This window comes from Mus pahari, chromosome 2 (assembly GCF_900095145.1).
Source record: "Mus pahari chromosome 2, PAHARI_EIJ_v1.1, whole genome shotgun sequence".
NCBI classification, from domain to species: Eukaryota; Metazoa; Chordata; class Mammalia; order Rodentia; family Muridae; genus Mus; species Mus pahari.
The window spans coordinates 110,272,963-110,286,723 of NC_034591.1; positions in this window are offsets into that span (position 1 = coordinate 110,272,963).

Sequence of the window (13,761 nt, forward strand, 5' to 3'; positions counted from 1 at the left end):
TCCCAATCTGTTGGTGGTGGCCTTTTTGTCTTATTGACAGTATCTTTTGCCCTACAGAAGCTTTGCAATTTTCTGAGGTGCCATTTGTTGATTCTTGATCTTACAGCACAGGCCATTGCTGTTCTGTTAAGGAATTTTTCCCCTGTGCCCATTTCTTCAAGGCTTTCCCCTACTTTCTCCTCTATATATTTCAATGTCTCTGGTTTTATGTGGAGTTCTTTGATCCACTTAGACTTGAGCTTGTACAAGGAGATAAGAATGGATCAATTAGTATTCTTCTACATGCTAACTGCCAGTTGTGCCAGCACCATTTGTTGAAACTGCTGTCTTTTTTCCACTGGATGGTTTTAGCTCCTTTGCCAAAGATCAAGTAACCATAGGTCAATCACTCACAACCTTAAAACATCACAAAAGATGATAGATTCTCCTAACCTCACAGGGCAGACCTATTATTAACTGTGTTAAGGAAAAAAGACAAACTGGGTCAGGTCATCTAAGACTTCTTTTTGTTATAAGAATAGCATTCTAAGTATATTTTTTTCTTTATTTCTTTATTTTCATTTATTTGGAACAAATAATAATATGTCCCAAGATTTTCTATGAGACAGCCAAAATACATCCTCATGAATAGCGCTAATAAGCAGATTCATGAAGACGTGCTCCAGTCTGACTTTAAGGACCACCATGTATATAGCCCAGAGGTTTGCTCCCATCTTTTTAATGGATTCTTTTTAGTGAGTTGTCATTCATCACACAGATTGAGCACACAAACCACAATGGCATCAATCATATTTCTGGAAGCTGTGCATTTGTATAACCTCATTTTGTCCTCAAAGTGCACAATGTCAGAACTTCAGACATCATTTTCTCTGCTGAAAACTATCTGTGTAATTCCACAGATATGGCCAGATCAGAGTGTTACAGTCATCAATAGAGTATGTTTATGTGTAATGTTCCTCTAACAATACCATTACTGTAGAGTATAACAGGAGCTTGTCCTGCAGGGACTGGAGGAGGTAGGGATGGAACAAGAGAGAGGAAGAGAAGGACACAGCTGTGGAGACTGGGGGATTCTGATGCTATTTGTCCTTGTGACAAAACTATTTAATGTTGTGTTGGCTGTGCAACTCCAGCTAGAATTTAGTTTGGATAGTGACAAAGGAGATGAACATTAGCAGGAGAGAAGCAATCAAAACAACTGAAATGAACAGATAATTAGAGCGCCCCATCAAAGCCTGCATTGCCAATCTCTTGGCAGATGACAGTTTGGGCATAATATACATCTCTAAGAGTCAAACCATGTAAGGACATCAAGAGAAGAAGCACAACAAACTGCAGGCAGTTCGTGTTTCCTCAGAAGTGGAATTAAGTTGTTGGTTATGGAAAAGAGCAAGGGCATTTCTCTTCTGTTGAGAATCTTATTATAATGAGCCTGTAAGGAGACAATGAGATAGAATATATTAGACAGGGAGGTCTAGTGGGGTGACTCCACCCTAAAAAAGACAAGCTAACAGAGCTTTTGTGACATGGACTTCACTGACACTGATGGGGAGAGAAGTATAGTCTGGGAAGGAAAAGGAAAAATCAAAAGTGAGCAAGCCACTTTTGAAGAGACATAGAAGGAAAGTATAGAGCAGACTAAGAAAACAAGAGCAAAGGAAATGGAAAAGGCAAAAAGGAAGGGCTCCTTTCTGCCCACTACTAGCGCTATCAGTGCCAAGTCTACAGCACTGCCCTGCATCCACAGTGCTGCCTCCACAGCTATTTTATTGCTGCCTCCACCTTCTCTTCTCTTCTCTTCTCTTCTCTTCTCTTCTCTTCACTTCTCTTCTCTTCTCTTCTCTTCTCTTCTCTTCTCTTCTCTTCTCTTCTCTTCTCTTCTCTTCTCTTTTCTTCTCTTCCCTTTATAATTCCAGAATAGAACTGATAGAATATGCCTCCTGGCCCCTCTGTTCTTTTGTGATGAAAGGGCTATTCAGCTTTATTTCCTGTCTCACCCAGAAAGAATACACTGCTGTCTTATATGTCCCTCTCCCCCAAAATCAGAATGTTTGTTAGGACAATGATATGGTGGGTAAAAAACATACCAACATTCCTTAGTGTCTCTGTCAGGGGTATCTTGCACCAAGTTCCAGTCACCCCTACCTTAATAAGGTGCTTTAAACAAAGCATCACAAAAGACCAGAGTCCCCTAACCTCACAGAGCAGAACTAGAAAGGTATGTATTCATGTCTTTCCAGTTCTACTGATATGAATACACATCTGTTTCCTTATGTGTATTCACAGCATTGTAAGTCTGCTCTGATAATAAATGCCCTAGATAAGTGAACTCTACCCTCTTAAAGTTTTCAATAAAAATATAGAAACATTGATCTTCATTGGAAATTGATTGGAATGTGGTTTTATATAAAGTCATTTCTGTGCCTTCCTTGTGACTTAGCTGCCTTTGTTTTTAATGGTTAGTGTACCAAAAATACCTTTAGAAGCACACATGTGTTTTCTGTGGTGTTGCTGAAGCACAAGAAGTCCCACTCCTCCCTCCAGTTATTTCATTTTTTGTGTGTTTTTATGCTTTGATTAATTTATCATTTGTGAGGGGTTTTTGTTTGTTTGTTTGTTTTCAACATGAGAATATGCTGTGGTGTATTCTGGGATGCCTCCAAAAGGCCCATGCTTTGAGCACTTGATCCCTACCTTGGTTAGCCTTTAGGAGGTAGGGTCTGGCTGATAAAAGTAGGCCAATAGGAGGGATATTTTAAAGGTTATATACACCCGTGGCTCTGGCCTACGCTCTCAACTTCCTGGCCTGCAGACAATGAGGCTTTCCAACCACCGTGTCTTTCCCTCAATGATTAACTGACTATCTCTCAAACATTGAACCACCAAAATCTGTCCACCTTTAAGTTATGTCTGTCAGGTATTTTGTTAGAGCAACAAGAAAAAAATACAACTGATAAATACTGCTATCCTGTCTCTCAAGAATATCTCTGCTATGCTCTGGACCATGAATTATTCCCAAAGATCATTGTTTATTAAAATGGGGGATGGAGAATTAGTTCATTGCTTAAGAGCACTTGTTCTCGCAGAGGACCGGAATTCAGTTTCCAACACCCACACAGTACTTCACAACCATTCATAACTCCAGGTCCAGGCCATCCAACACTCTCTTTTTACCTCTGTAGGTACTCAGCACACTCTCATGTAGTACATATACATGCAGGCAAAACATTCATGCACATAAAATAAATACACCTTAAAAATTTAAAATAATAATTCTAATGGAGGATGGCTGGAGAGATGGCTCAGTAGCTAAGAGCCCATACTTCTTACCCAGAGTCAGAGTTCAATCCCCAGCATCCACATTATAACCCACATCAGCCTACAACTTACAACTCCAGTTTCAGGGAGCTCTGATGCCTAGTGCCTCTTCAGACACAGCACTCATGTGGACACCTGCTACCACCATGACACAGCACCTTTCCCAAAACAAAGAATGAAATAAATGAGGGACTGGAGTCTCTAAAACTGTGAGACAAAGTACAGCTTTTCTTACCTATGCTAGCTATGTTCCTGACAGAACATTAGTATCCACGGTATACAAAACTAAAAATAAATAAAATAAAATAAAATAAAATAAAATAAAATCCATATACCACAAACTAGAAACACAATGAAACAACCCAATCAACACAGTAGGCTCATGAAATGAGCAAACAGTTCTCAAAAGATAAAGGACAGATGGTCAATAAACATGAAAAAAAAATGGCCAACATCCTTAGCCATCAGAGCAATGCAAAGGAAAAACTAAGCTGAGAACCTAGGTCACCTCAGTCAGAATGGCAGGCACAACAAACGAACAAACAAAACCCAAAAGACAGGTAATGCTAGGGAGGGTGTGGACAAAGGAAATTGTGACAGCTGATCTTGGTTGTCAACTTGGCTATATCTGGAATCAACTAAAACCACAAGGAGCTGGGCACTCCTGTGAGGAATTTTCCTGATTGGCTCATTTAAGTTGGGGAGAATCATCCTAAATTTGGACCACCCCTTCTGGTAGCAGCCCACATAAAAAGATATGGAAGAAGGAGGCATTTGGCTTTTTGCCTGCTTGCCCTCACTCTCACTGGCAAGTTCATCTCTCCTGCTGCAGAGGCATCCCTTTGCTAGTATTAGAACTTACTTCTTCTGGACTCCTGCATAGACTAAGGACCAGCAGCTCTCAAACATGTCCCTAGAATGCCAGCACCAGATTAGAACTGCTGAGACATTCAGTCTCAGGAACTGATCAGTTACCAACCAGGTTCTTGGTCTTTCCTTTGAGAGACAACCATTGCACAAACAAACAGTTGTATGTGGTGTGTGTGTGTGTGTGTGTGTGTGTGTGTATTCATTGTATCAGTTCTATTCTTTAAGAAAATCCTTCAATCCTTTCTCATCCTCTTCCACAGATTCCCCAAGCTCTACCTAATGTTTAACTGTGGGTCTCTCTATTTCCATCAGCTACTGGGTGAAGCCTCTCAGAGGACAGTTAAGCCAGGCTCCTGTCTGCAAGTATAGCGGAATATCATTAATAGTGTCAGGGATTGACTCTCTCCAGTGGGTGGATCTCAAGTTGGGCCAGTCATTGGTTGGCCATTCTGTCAATTTCTGCTTCATCTTTATCACTGCGTATTTGTAGGCTAAACAAATTTTGGGTGGAAGGTTTTGTGGGTATGTTGGTGTCCCCATCCCTTCATTGGAAGTATTGCCTGGTTATAGGAGGTGGTCATTTCAGGTTCCATATCTCCTGTTGATACAAGTCTTAGCCACAAAGAACTGAAGTAGCCAAAGAAGTCAAGAACACCTCAAGAAAATCTACAGAACCAACAGGCTGGGCCCATGGAAACTCACAGACACTGAACCACCAATCAAAGAGCATGCATAGGACAGACCTAGGCTCCCTGCACATATGTAACTGATGTACAGCTTAGTCCCCTAACAACTGGAACAGGGGCTGTGTCTAACTCTGTTGCCTGCCGTTGGATCCTTTCCCCTAACTGTGCTGCCTTGTCTAGTCACAGTAGAAGATGTACTATTGCAACTTGATATGCCAAGGCTGGTTGATATCTATGGGAAGCCTCCCCCTCTCTGAGGAGAAAGAGAAATGGGAGGGGAGAGGTGAGGGGAGGGGGAACTAGGAAAAGGGGGCAACTGTGATCAGGATATAAAGTAAATTAATTAATTAATGAAAAAAAGAGAAAACTCTAACAAAGAAACCCTATACACTGATGGTGGTAATGTAAACTTAGTCTAGTCATTATGGAAATTAGTTCGCTAGTTCCTCAAAACGCTAAAAAATACACCTGCTACATGGCCCAGTTGGACCACTCCTTTGTTTGTTTGTTTGTTTGTTTGTTTGTTTGTTTGTTTTCTGAAAGACCCAAAGTTAAGATCACAGAGATGCTTGACCACAAATATTCACTGTTCACAATTTTAAGTTATGGAACAAGCCTACATTTCTGTCATAAGAAGGATAGCTAAAGAACATGTGGTTTATTTGCACAATTCCACCATGAAGAAAGAAGTCATTTAGTAGTCTGCAGGAAAACTGGAGAGCACCGTATTAAATTAAATCAATCTCAGAAAGACAAACACCACACTCTCTTGCATTTGAGAATCCTAAAATTTTATAGATTTATAAAATCATATATGTGTAAATGGCACAAAAGTAAAAATAAAACTATCTGGAGGAACACAGGGATAGGAAGGAGAATAAAAGAGAAAGTCACAGGGTATGAATGGGATATGTTCAAATATGTTATATATTTACATGTATTGGCTGTATGTATAATAAAAGTTAAGAATCTAAACAGATAAAAGTAAGTTTTTCTCCTTGTAACTAGGTTATCTCAGTGGCTTGTTATAGTACTGGGTGCTTGCCAGCAGTGCCATCTTGTACTGTCCCACATCTAAACATAAAGATAATTATTGTAAATGTCTGTGAACCTAAGAACACAGACACACACATAAGTACTATCAGAATATTTAAACAGATGAAGATAAACATGCTGATTTTAGTTGTAAGATACAACTTCCCTACTTTAGTTGTTAGCTATCAACAAGGATTGATAGCTACAGCCATGAAGTTAAAAAAAACATAAAAAGTAGCCTCAGACATCAGAATTATAGGTGAAGGTGCTAAGTTACAGTTGTTCTTGCTTGCAAAACTAATCACATGTGACACATTAGTAGAAAAACACAAGGAAGATATATTTTGTTCATGGCCTATATACTGTACACACATAGTGTGCTAATAACATTTCTGCTGCTGTGATAAAATATGCCCCCCCAAAAAAAATCACCTTAGGGGAGAAAGAGTGTATCTGACTTACACTTGCAGGTTACAGCCCCATCATTCCATGTAGGCCAGCAGAAACTTGAAACAGCCGGTCCCATCCACAGTCATGAGCAGAGAGACAACACATACCTACTTGATCAGCTCACCTTTTGGCTCTCACACAGTTCAGGGCACAACCCAAGGAGTGGTGTGCCTACAGTGAGACTCTATTCCCGCATGACTTTCGCCTTCATCAAGCCCACAGTTAGGCTTAATTATCTTCTATGGATAGGCAAACCAATGCATGACCTTACCATTCATTTAAAGGTTCCAGATGGCAGAGTTCCCATCCATATCATTTGGGGGATGGCCGTTCCTTGGGCTTTTAAACAAAGAATGGAAACTCAAAGAAAACTTGTCCTCAGCATTTGAATCATCCCAGCAATAATACATGTTCCTACTGTATATAGCTTATGAGCGACAGCTAGTGCCATAGCTTACTTAATGTGTAAGGAAATTAGGATTGGAAAAAGTATATGGGTATACAATTAGCAGCTAATTTATCTGATACAGTTTATATAAGATCTAAGTGAAAACCATTGAGTATGTACCTTTGAAGAGTACAGTGAAATTAAAGGGAAACTAAATCATTCTACATTTTATATTATAGACCTCCAGATCCAAATTTTTACATTTTACAAATAAAAGGCAGGTGTTACAGTTATCAAAAAGCAATGTTTTGTTTTGCTTTTTTAAAGGCTGAGTCCTTCTGAAGTAACTTAGCTTAAGTAACACTGGTAAGTAAATGTTTAAAAAGAACAGAAAATAGTTTCCCGGGATAGCTCAATGTCAAGAATGGGCATTATTTCCAGGGCTCAGCCAGGCCTCTGTATGATTTAGTGGCTGTGGTTTGATCAATGGCTACAGTGATGGAGTGGAGAGCTTGCCGACTAAGTTCACGGATGGAGCTGTGCTAACTAAAGCTTTAGGAGCTGTGATTAAGATCCAAACTGGCCTGTCAGAAATGAGTTATGGCCAAGTGTGGGTAGGATGGTCTTGGGAGTGAAGAATGGATCTCTGAAGACGGTAAAGGTCAGACAAAAGCACTTCAGTGCCTCTGGTTTCACGTAAATCACATGCCAGATGCATGCATGTCTGGAATAAATGGGGCTATTTCCAGAAATATGGCACTTTGAACATTCCAAGTGTTAAGACAGGCATGGAGAGAAAAAAAAAAAAAAACACATATTTAGATCTTGCTGTGTTTGGTACCATCAAGAAAAAAAAAATCAAACAGGGGGAACCACATATCTGGCTATAGTTTGAGAGAGAGAGAGAGAGAGAGAGAGAGAGAGAGAGAGAGAGAGAGAGAGAGAGAGAGAGAGAGAGAGAGAAGAAAGGAAACAGGCATCATCACTGTGTTCAAGGAGTACGTCTAGCTTTGTTTTGACAACAGGCCTTATCTCTGGGTATCAACTGTAGCTGTTCTAAGCCCCAGGTCTTCTCTGTGTGGTCCGGGCATCTGCAGTAACAGACTTTCCTGGGCGCCTCCCAGTAACACACAGCCTAGGCTGCATCCCAAGCTGAACGAGAATCTGCCTGTTAACAAGGACCCCTCAAGGTGGTTCACACACGTGTCCGAGGATGGGGCGTGCCTCCCCAGCCTCCTCACATTGCAAAGGAGGAAGGTCCTCATGTGCAGTCGTCTTAATTTTGATTTAGCCTAGCAGTGGCCAAGCAAGAGACCTGACGGTAAGGTGAGAGGCTAAACGGACAAGCAGCCTGAAGTGGTTAGTCAGGAGAAAACACACAGAGAAAACGTCAGCGCTGAGACTTTGAGGGGAAGTTCAAGAACATGAAGACAGAAGGAAAGATGCCGGAGGTTACAGATAGCTATGGAGCAGCACTGTCAAACATATTTGCAAAAGGACCACTGTCCAGTATCTCCATCTACCATGCTTTGGGAGACCTCAGAAAAAGCTAAAATTTCCTGGCAACCATCGTCCAAGGTTACTACTAATTGTAATTTTCATGTGAAATCAGATGCGATGGATCTTAAATATTAGATACACATTTGCTGCTCTCCTTACGCTATTAGGTTGCAGAGAGAGAAAAGCATTGGAGTGTTAAGACAACCTCTATCATCTCAGAATGTGCAGTTATCTTCCTGTATCGTTTTCGAATGAGAAGGATCTTTTATGATCTCACCGCGTTTCTGCTTTCACAAGTCTCTGAGCTTAATGACTTAATGATATGATCTAGAGTGAGAGCCACACGACACTTTGATGTAGTTACACAGAAAAGGATGCGCTTGGCATCTTTGGAGCTGACTTCAGCTGTGTGTTTCTACAGCAACGGTGAGGCACAGTGCAGTGAAGATAACTTCCAACAGGCGGATCTAGAATAGCTGTCAGAAGATTTCAGGGCTCTGGTGGGGTTGAATGACATGCTTGAATATCAGTCAGCACCAATATCTGCCCACAGCAAAGTAGATCGATTTTAATAGCACAATAAGAAATCGGACAGCACCTTGTAAGATATGATAACTGCAGAACTTCAGCTGTTCTGTGTAATCTCTACATATCAAAAAGTTACAAGACAAAAAAAATGAGTCATGAAAAGAATAGCTTTTGGAGCTGAAGCAATGCACATGCATGAAAATAACTCTCATAACATTTATTTTAAAAATAATTTTTAGATCAGGAAAACAATAATTTTTTAAAGAAACCCTTCTTGCCTCATTTGCTCTTTTTTGGTGCATATTTGATTTCAACTCAACATTAGGAGTTTAGAAACAATTTTTTTTTTTATTTAACTTAACCACAGCCTTTGGTGTCCCGTTGACTTGATGCTGCCCTGTTTGACTTGGACATATTACCATGTGGCTAATTTTAGAGCAATTTCTGATCTTAAAATACCTATTCTCTCCAAAGTGGCATTTAGATTATGGTAAGAGAATTTTAAAACACACACACACACACACACACAGACACACAGAAACACTGTTTTGACCAAGTTTAGCATATTTCTTGTCAGTGTGTTTGTGTGTGTGTGTGTGTGTGTGTGTGTGTATGTGTGTGTGTATGCACACATGCTATGTTTTAAAAAATATTATCTCTAATTGCTGGTGTGCCTATCATTGAAGTCCTCAACATAAGAGAGGGGTGGGAATTTGCTGATTTGAATATGCTTTTGAAATACTTTATCAAAGCTGCCCTGCTTGAAGAGTTTCACAGGCTCTGTAGGAACAGTGATGGTGGGAAGTCATGTCAGGTTGAGGGCTGCTGTCAAAGTTTTCCTAAGTGAACTGCCCCAGACCTGGGCATAAAACATCCTTTTGTCTACCTTTCAGTTCTCGGCTCCTGCTCCACTGTCAGCACGTTTTTTTCTGGCTTGGAGTGTCGGTCTCTAAACTCTAATTACAGTTAATACACTAATCCCAAGCACTGATCCCTCAGCTGCCAAATCCACTAAAGAAATTGGCCAAACACCAGGACCAGGGAGTCTAAAGGGAAAATAAAATGCTGAGAGGTGCGGGGAGCTGTCAACTTTCTGCTTAAACGGTTTTACGGGACTCTTGGGATTAAGGTCAAAATTCTTAGGACAAATTTCCTAGTCCCTTACCAACAGTTGGCTCCCTAGCTCCCTTGCTCCTGAAGTCCATTTTCTTGCCAACTTTACTGTCCCACCAATCTAGCAGTCTTGTCACTGTAGGTCTTGTGGTTTGCCCCAAACTATGTGTGTTGTTTTATAAAAAAGATAAGGAGAGAGGGAATGTGTTTGGTGGATGTGCAGTCAGGTGTAGGGGGGGGAGAGGATGCCTCTACGGGCCCATGCTAAGGCATCCCTTCCTCCTGAGGGACCAGCCACAGGATGGTATAGTATAGAATAGAGTGTGTTCAGGGCATGGGGAGGGCAGTTGAGGGAGTAGAGGCAGAGAAAGGCAGAGAGAGAGAGAGAGAGAGAGAGAGAGAGAGAGAGAGAGAAGGAGTAGAAGCTGGCGCTGGCCATGAGCACTCAGAGTAAGAGGGGCAGGGGAGTGGGAAGAGATGGGCAAGAGGATAAGGGAGAAAGAGCAGAAGAGCAAGAGAGAGAGAAGGGGGCAAGCTGCCCCTTTTATAGTGAGTCAGGCACACCTGGCTGTTGCCAGGTAACTGTGAAGCAGAGCCTAGACTAAATGCCAACACTGTGGATTTGGTCACCACCATTCTAACTCTATCCTCCAAGTCATAGGGTCAGTGTCCTTGCCTTCAGGAAACTCACCCCAAGCAATGCAGCTAGAGAGTTTGCTCCCTCCGTTATGAGCCCATGGAAGCCCAAACTCTTCCATGAGATCATACCTCACAATTACAGTTACATTGCAATTTCACAATCATCCTTTACTACTGCTTCTTCTTGGCCTTGAGTACTGTATTTCAGGTTCTGAGACATCTGGCATACATAGACTCAATAAATATTTGTTAGCCGAATGCGTAAATAAGATAGAGAAGAGCTGGGAGTTACATAAGCTACCCTTACGACTTTGTGTATTAGAGTCTCTTCTAGCAAGCTAGCTCTTGCTTCTAAGTTGGTGTGCTCCCCCTCAGATCCCCTCACTCTTCATTATATGATCTGATGTCAGGTATGAAAGTTTCTCAAAGCCAAGTAACTTAGAGAAGGACAAGAGAAAGATGGAGAGACAGGAGATGAGAGCAAAGGAAGGAAGCAGTAGAAAGGAAAGGGAAAGAGGGGAAAGGATAGCCATTTGGGAGAAAAGGAAAAGAGATGCAGAAGAGGCATGGTTTCTAAGGACTTGGAAGTACTCTGGTTTCGATGATTTTGTGGGCACTCTTAAGTCAGAATGATGAAACCCAAGAGAAAAATCCCTGATTAAAACCTTCCTTTGGAAGAAGAAAAGGCTTATGTAATTTTTCTGGAGTGAATATCAAAAACCATGGCATGCTAACAGCAGGATATAAATAGTACTGATTATAAATTGTTTTTACAAAGACGAACAGAGCACAAGAATTCTTGCTGGCAGTTCTCAAACTAGTAATAATTTTGATTTCAAACTAATTATCTTGGGGGGGGGAATAGAGTGCTCCGAGGACATTTAAAGTCATTAGAAACAAGTGTACTACCACTGCTCTAACAACCCCTGTGATGTCACTTGCTTTGAACAATATGAAGACCAGCTGTAAGCAATAGAGAATGAAGGCTAATGACTAACTGTTCGCATGCAAACCCCCAGCCTGTTGAGGAGGACTTCTTGGGCAGTACCAGATTGTTAAGCTAAATTATTAGCTTATTTTAATTGCAAGTGTGAAAAGACGGCATTATGCAGGGTGGCACTCAGCCAAGGGCTTCTAAGCTGAGAGAACTTCAACTCAGGGAACTGCACAGTGCCAAAGCTTTGAAGTACGCTTTGCAGATAAGGTGACTGTGAATCCTCTGTAGTTTCAGGAGCTACATTCAAAATCTACTTAGCTATATTCAGAGAGTGTCCACATTGGAAACATTTGAATTATGCTTGGCCCCTTTTTTTATATGTCAGTTATTGAGGATAATATATTTTTCCAATATCCCTTTCTGAAAGAAGATGAGTATCATTAATGTTTCAACCTCCTGACTTGCGTTGTTGTTTTTAATTCCTGGGTTCTGTCCACACTATATCGACGATCTTAAAATGTGGACTCTCTCCTTAGCAAATGCTTCATTCACTCTCGAGAGAGGAAGTTGGACCAGTCTGCCTTGACAGAATCTCTAGGTCAAGCCCAGTAAATTTTCTGACATAATTAAGATATTTTTGCCAAAACAGGCAAAAGCCAGACTCTGTGAAACAGCAGAAGATTTCAATGAACTGGATGGAGTCAGGCAGGATTCTGAACGTGAGCACACTGAACCCTGGCTCACAAAGAACAATTCTGCAAAGAGGAGCTGGTTCATAAATCAACCCAGAGTCTCCTTTCCTCTGCCTCTGCCTCATGTGCAGTCTGACATCAAATCCCCTTGCTTTCTTTCTAAGATACACTTCATATCAGCACATTTCTAAGATTCAAACTCCTGCAGTGGTTTCTGCCCTTGATTTCTTTAGCACCATCTTACAGGCCCTTCTGTAACACACTCAATAGTCACGGCTTGCTCTGTCTGGTCCAGGGTTTAGAACAGCAATACAAGAGGACGAAGATGACAGCAGACAGGCCTCACCTCCTCCACTCCTGCCTCTCAGAATCTAAAAGAGAACAATAGTTAATTGTCTAGTAAACAAGTGAACAATGAAAAATAATAAACAACATAAACCAGGAATGAATTACAGCTGCTAGCCACTCACAACCTGCCTGTGGAGACTCCTCCAGGAAAGGGCAGGAGGACCACTGCCCACTCCTGTCCTGGACTGCAGCCAGCTTTATGCTAACACATTAGCGAAGTACATTTTATGGTCATTAATCTTAGTCCTCCTACCTTCTGTGAAATAAAAGAATCTGAATGTTTTCTAGAAAAACGAGAGATGGTAAATGATTCTCTCAATTTTCTTTCAATGAAAAATTCCTGAATCCAAAAGAGTAGAAGCCAAATGGCAGCCAACACTCTGCCTTTAGTAAGAGGAATAATGGTGTAACTACGACAGGCTCTCTACTCTCCTTCCTACCTTCCCGTTGAGCCAAGGGAAGCCACTGTTACCCCATCAAGATCTGAGATGCCTGTGGTTGCTTCCACCTGGGCTCTTAACCACCCTTTCTCTTTTCTGGCCTTGCCTTTCACTCTGACATAGATATCTCTCTCAGATCTGCAAAACCTCCTTGCAGGAGTCTAAATGGAAATCTGTTTTGATCTACAGCCCAGTCGAAGGTGAGATCTGTATTTCAGCTTCCAGTGCAGGCTGCCTCCCTGTTGACATTAATCTTCTGACTTTGCCAGGTCTAGACAATAGAGGTTGGGGAGTGTTAATCTTCACATTCACCAGACACCAGGTCATCAATCTGCCTGGGGGGCAGAGAGACTCGTGGTGTTTTCTATTTGCTCCTGAGGAGTGCTGGGTTCTGTTTGATCCTCCATTGTCTTTTCTCTGAAAGATTGAATTACCCTTAATGTTGACATGTCCTTCCTCCAGAACCACTCACACCCCACAAAGCTGAAGAGGACAAAAACACCTTTGGCTGCTCCAGGAATAATGCTGTTGTTTTAAGATTCTTTCTCAGCAGAATAAAGCAAGAAAGGTACTTCCCGTTTAGGGTCATACTCCCTGGTACGTGGTCCCAGGGTTTTTCCTAATTGTAGTATTTTTAGGCACTTCAAAAAATGACGTTTAGGACTGAAGTTCTGAACCATAGTTACTGAAAATTGAATACAACCGTTGAGTTGAGTAGCTATAATACATTTTCTTTTTTTTTAATAGAATATTTTATGTATTTACATTTCAAATATTATCCCCTTTCCCGCTTTCCCCTCTGCAAACCTCCCTGCTT